General features: G+C 43.3%; 1 non-coding gene across 1 annotated transcript; it reads left to right on the forward strand.

Moving 5' to 3' along the window:
* Positions 1-202: 202 nt before the first annotated feature.
* On the forward strand, positions 203-275 carry trnaf-gaa (transfer RNA phenylalanine (anticodon GAA)). The gene has a single exon. It is a non-coding gene; the product is annotated as a tRNA-Phe (tRNA).
* Positions 276-6,504: the final 6,229 nt, after the last annotated feature.

The raw sequence follows: 6,504 nt of genomic DNA on the forward strand, positions 1-6,504 counted from the left end.
ATTGAATTTGATCTCATTTCATTCTCAGCTCGGGGTCTGTGCGGCTCAGTGGCACTTCTGGCTGTCTCCCGCTTCACAATCCATCAGTACTGAGAAAGCAATGGGGAATATTACTCACATGTTGTGTTCTTTAATTTTTTGGAAAACTTGAATGTATGTATTTTCTTCCAAAACAAGGACACCAAACCGCTGTTAATGTGGGGCTGAAATAGCTCAGTTGGGAGAGCGTTAGATTGAAGATCTAAAGGTCCCTGGTTCAATCCCGGGTTTCAGCAATTTTGCTTCCTTATGCGTCTCTTGCCTTGGTTCTGATTTTCCGGTTGCACAATTTACTTTGAAATTATTTACCAAGCACCAGTGGATTGAATTTGAGAAACAACACAGAGTCATTTACAGCACAGAAGGTGGTCGTTTGGCCTATCACGTCCATGCTGGCTCTCCCCGGAGCAATCTAGTCAGTTCCACTCACCAGCTCGGTCCCTTTCCTCCTGCAAGTTTCTTTCCTTCAAGTATCCATCTAATTTCCTTTTCAAATCATTGATTGTCTCTGCTTCCACCACACTCGTGGGCCAAGACATTACCACCCACAGCATAAAAAATTCCACCTCATCAAGGATGGGAAATACTTACATCTTCTATATTTGCTTATTCTCTATTTCTATGAGAATAGACTGACAGTCAACATGAAAGGAAACCCAAAAATCTTCGAGCAGCATGTAAATGATAAGTGGGTAGTAAGAGGTTGAGTCGGGCCTATTAGGGACAAAAAGGATAATATAAGCTTAGAGGTGCAGGGCAATGTTAATCTACTTAATGAGTACTTTGCATCAGTGATCACTGAGGAAGTGGAATTTGACAAAATATCAGTCGAAGTGAAGAGAGTAGAGACAATGGAGAGAGTACAAATTAGGAGAGGGAGGTACTAAAAAGGCTGGCTGTGCTTAGGGAAGATAAATCACCTGGTCTGGATGCCTGGCATCCCAGGTTGCGAAAGGAAATGCGGATGCAGATAATGGAAGAGTTTGCCATAATCTTCCAATCTTCCCTGGATACGGGGGAGGTGCCAGGAGTAAACAGTGGCAAATGCGACACCCTTATTCAAGAAAGGGTGTAAGGACAGTCCGGCTAACTACAGGCTAGTTAGATTAACAGCAGCGGTGGGTAAGGTTTTAGAAAGAATAATCAGGGTAAAAAATCAACAGTCACTTGGAGAGGTTCGAGTTAATTAAGGAGAGTGAGCATGGATTTTTAAATGGGAGTTCATGCTTGACTAATCTAACTGCATTTTTTGATGAACTAACAGAGCAGCTTGATGAAGGGAATGCAGTGGATGTTGTTTATATGGATTTTAAGGAAGCGTTTGACAAGGTACCACATAAAAGGGAGGTTTACAAAATTGAGGTTCGTGGTATAGGAGGGTCAGTGTCCAATTGGATAGAAAATTGGTTTAAGGACAGAAAACAGAGAGTCTTATGAAATGATTCTTTGTCAGACTGGAAGATAGTCGACAGTGGTGTTTCCCAAGGGTCAGTGCTGGAACCACTGCTTTTTTTGCTAAAGATAAATGACTTGGATCTTGGAATATTGAGTAGAATCTCAAAATATCCCGATGACAACAAACGTGGAGGAGTGGCAAACAGTGAGGATGATATGAACTGCCTGCAACAGGACAATGATAGGCGAGCAGAATGGGCAGACAGGTGGCAGATGGAATTTAATAGTGACAAGTATGAGGTGATGTATTTTGGCATAAGGAATAGGGAGAGGCAATATATACTTAATGGCACAGTTCTAAAGAGTGTGCTGGAATAGAGGGACTTGGGGTTCATGTGCATCAATCTTTGAAGGTGGCAAGACATATTGCGAGAGTGGTTAGCAAAGCATATGGGATCTTGGGCTTTATAAATAGAGGCATTGAGTACAAAGCAGGGAAGTTATGCTGAACCATTATAAAGCTCTGGTTAGGCCCCAGTTGGCGTGTTGCTTCCAGTTTTGCTTACCACACTTAAGAAAGAATGTGAGCGTCCTTGAGAGGATGCAGAGGAAATTCACCAGAATGGATCCAGGGATGGAGGATTTTAGTTACAAGGTTAGGTTGGAAAAGCTAGGGTTGTTCTACCTGCATCAAAGGAGAGTGAGGGGAGAATTGATAGATGTGTTTTCGGCTATGACAGTTTTAAATAAGTTGGCAAGGAAACATTGTTCCCGTTAACTATTGGTACAAGGACTAGGGGACACAGATTGAAGGTTTTGGACAGGAGGTACAGGGGGAATGTGCGGAAGAACTTTCTTACACTGATTGGTGATGATCTGTAACTCGCTGCCCACGAGGGCGGTGGAAATGGAGATAATCGAGGATTACAAAAGGAATTTGAATGGGCACTTGAAGGAAATAATTTTACAGGGCTATGGGGATCGAGCAGACAAGTAATAACTCGTCTCCACTCCTAGTATTTCTAAATCCCACACATTCACTATAATGTGAACAATTATTTCCTGTTGTGTCTCTCTCCGATTTGTAAACTTCACTGTATTGGAGTGAGGTGACATCTACTGGCAAGAAACAAGAACTGCCGTGATGAGATCAGCCATGATTGTATTGAATGGCAGAGCAGGCACGAGTGGCTGAATTGCCGACTCCGGCTCCTCGTTCTTATGTTCATAGAATCATACAGCACAGATGGAGGCCATTCGGCCCCATTGTGCCTCTGCTGACTCTCTAACAAAAAGATGCAATTAGTCCAACCCCCTGCCTATTTCCCCATAATCCTGGAGAATTTCACTTTGAAATATTTGTCCAATTCCCTTATGAAAGTTATAATTGAATCTGTTTCCACCACCCTGTCAGACAATTCATTCCAAATCCGAATCAGTTACTGGGTAAAAAGATCCTTCCTCACCTCCCCTTGACATTTTTGGCCAATTATTTTAAATCTGTGTCCTCTGGTTACTGACCCCCCAGGACAGTGGAAACAGTTTCTCCCTCTCTACCCTATGAAAATCCTTCATGATTCTGAACATCTCTATTAAATCTTCCCTTAACCTTCTCTACTCTGAAGAGAACAATCCCAGCTTCACCAGCCTGTCCAGAGAACTGACACCCCTCATCTCTGGGATCATTCTAGCAAATCTCCTCTGAACTGTCTCAGAAGCTTTGATGTCCTTTCTAAAGCCTGGTGCCCAGAACTGGACACATTACTCGAGCTGAGATCGAGCCAGCGACGCCCACATCCCACGAACGAATTAAAAAAACGCTCCCTAACCAGTCCCCAATTCTTAAGCATTTATAGACGCTCCCTGCCCAGTCCCCAAATCTTATTCATTTAGAAATGCTTCCTGCCCAGTCTCCAACTCTTATTCAATTATAGACACTCCCTGCCCAGTCCCCAGTTCTTATCCATTTACAGACGCTCCCTGACCAGTACCCAAATTTTATTCATTTAGAGACGCTCCCTGCCCAGTCCCCCAATTCTTATCCATTTGCAGACGCTCCCTGCCCAGTCCCCAATTCTTATCCATTTACAGACGCTCCCTGACCAGTACCCAAATTTTATTCATTTAGAGACGCTCCCTGCCCAGTCCCCCAATTCTTGTCCATTTGCAGACGCTCCCTGCCCAGTCCCCAATTCCTGTCCATTTACAGACGCTCCCTGACCAGGACCCAAATTTTATTCATTTAGAGACGCTCCCTGCCCAGTCCCCAATTCTTATCCATTTGTGGACGCCGTTTCGGGAAGCCTCACCGGGAAAAGCTTCACCACCGCCATCCGCAGGGATACAGATGGGATTGTTCCATCTTATTGTGGCCCTGAGGCCCTGCTCCAGCTGTGTGAGCCCGCAAAGTCTTCTCGCACTTTGTGAATAGCCCGCTCCAACTCCGAACCCGCAGCTCCAGCTCCTGACAAAGCTCTCTACCGCGCCTGCGCGCCCCGCTCCTGTCACAGATAGGGCGGATTCTAGGCCGCTGAGCATTCTGGGTACCACACCTGTCATTAATGCTATTCTTTCAGCTGAAAGGTTTTATTACGTACATTTCATGACCTGGTATCGTCGTGAGTGTTTTCTCTTGCACCTGTCAATGCCTGGGAGGATAGAGTCAGCTTCACTTTGTAGCCATGAGTTTCTTGTGTGAGAAAGTGATGTTTAACTCAGTATATTTCAGTTTTTGGTCTGTGACTGTGGGTATTATTCAGTACCTGTTTGTTTCTGCTATTGCTCTGTGTGTTTCACCACATATCTTTCAGCAACTTGTATGTGAGCATCAGCTTTTGTCTATATCTATCAGTTTCTGAGAAGTGAGAAAGGGTTTGATTCTATCCCTATCAGTTTCTGTTACATGCATGTGTCTTTAATCTGCACCTCCTCTGAGTGTGTCTTCGTCTCTGTACTTGTAGGTGAATATGTGTTTTGCTTTGTATCTTTCAGTCTTTGAAGTGTGAGCCTGGGTTTGTACCTAATTTCCTTTGTACCTTGCAGTTGGGATATGAAAGAAAGATTTTTACACGTTACCTGCCAACTGCTGCTACGTGACTGTGGGTTTCACACTGTATCTGTCAATTTCTTGTCTGGTAATGCGAAGTTTACAGTGTACCTGTCAGTTTCTAGTCCAGGACTGATTGGTTTTACTCTGTCCCTAGCATTCGCTGGTATGTTAGTGTGGGGTTTACATTGTACCTGTCATTTTCTTGTATGTGAGTGTTGATTTCACTCTGAAAAGAATCATAGATCATAGAATAGTTACAGAACAAAAGGAAGCCATTCAGCTCATTGTGCTTGTGCTGCTTCTGTGCACGAGCAACTCAGCTCATGCCACAGACTCATGTATTCCATGAAAACATGCAATTTTTCCACTTCAGATAATTATTTTATACCATTTTGAAAGCCATGGTTGAATCAGCCTCCATCACACTCTCAAGCAGTGCATATCATATCTTAACCACTCGCTGTGCAAAAGAAGTTTTTCCTCATGTTGCCTTTGGTTCTTTTGCCATTCACCTTAAATCGGTGTCCTCAGGTTACAGAGCCGTGAATAATATTCCCCATTGCTTTCTCAGCACTGATGGATTGTGAAGCAGGAGACAGCCAGAAGTCCCACTGAGCCGCACTGACCCCGAGCTGGGAATGAAATGAGATGAAGTTCAATCTTTCACAGCGAGATGCTGCAGAGAGATGAGTCCCGAATCAAAGTGAGACTTTCTCATACTTTTGTTGAATTTCATTTCAAACACTCCTTGTACTCTCTGCTAATGAAGCCTTAAAAAAGGGAAAAACAAAATGGCACTCAAACTCACCACCCTGAAATTAAAAGTTTAATGTTTGACTGACTGAACTGTCACTTCTACTCGGTCTCTTATTGGATGGATGCAACTGTATTCTCCAACGCAGGGGTGGCATTCAAATCCTCCCATGGGTCCACATGTCAGACTGAGTTCCATGTTGTAGACTCAAGCAAAGGAAATCTGCTCACTTCCAAAACTATCAGTGAGTTGAAGCTCATTACGATCATCATCATCAGAGGTCAGAACGACCTGGTGAAAGAAGACAATCTGAAGAAGGATCCACAATTATTCAAAGGCATCGACAAAGTGAAAAACAAGAAAATCGATGAGTCAATGCAAGCCAAACAGCAGAAACACTGAAGAATTCCATTCCATTCCAGTCCAGAACCCAGTCCTGTTGTTTTTGGAGTCAGGTCACAATTACTGCAACAACTTTATATTCTCACTTGGCTATCTGTACATTTAGTTAATCAAGCTCTTTGAATCCAGCTCTCTGGTCCTCAAGCAGGCTCCATATGGAAATCAATTCCGCCTTCTGCAAGGCTGAAACCAATCAATGACCTTAATCTAAAAATGCCAAAGAAGAAGGGCTTGTCCAGGATTTGAACCCAGGATCTCACACACATTAATTAATCACTCACCCTAAGCAAGAATCATACCCCTAGATCAACATGCCACTGATGTCAGAACTTCCTTTTAGCTCCTGTGGAATTTCACTGGCAGCCAAAGCCGATCATCCAATTTTTTTTCAGAGCAAAGCAACATCTTGCAAATTCTGAAATAAAAACAGAAAGTGTTGGAAATGTTCAGAAACTCTGGCAGCATCTGTGGAGAGAGAAACAGAGTTCACCTTTCAGGGCGTTTACCTTTTGTTTGAGCCATCCTTTCACACTGCTTCTGTCCACCCAATCTCACTTTCTATTTTACCTAGATTCCACCCACTCACTACCTAAATACATTTATCATGAATTCCTCATATCTTTTAATAATGACAATTTTATATTTCTGGCCTTTGCTTTGGACTCCACCACAAGTGGAATCATGTCTCCATCAACCCAATCAAACCCATTCACTATTTCCTCACATTGCAATGTTTCTTTCACCCTGACAGACGATGGAATTTCTGCTGCTTGATTGCAGTTCTTGCTTCCTGCCAGTAGATGTCACCTCACTCCAGTACAGTGAAGGTGACAAATCTGAGAGCACACAACAAGAAGTCATTGTT

The sequence above is a fragment of the Heterodontus francisci genome, chromosome 35 (genome assembly GCF_036365525.1).
Source record: "Heterodontus francisci isolate sHetFra1 chromosome 35, sHetFra1.hap1, whole genome shotgun sequence".
NCBI lineage: Eukaryota > Metazoa > Chordata > Chondrichthyes > Heterodontiformes > Heterodontidae > Heterodontus > Heterodontus francisci.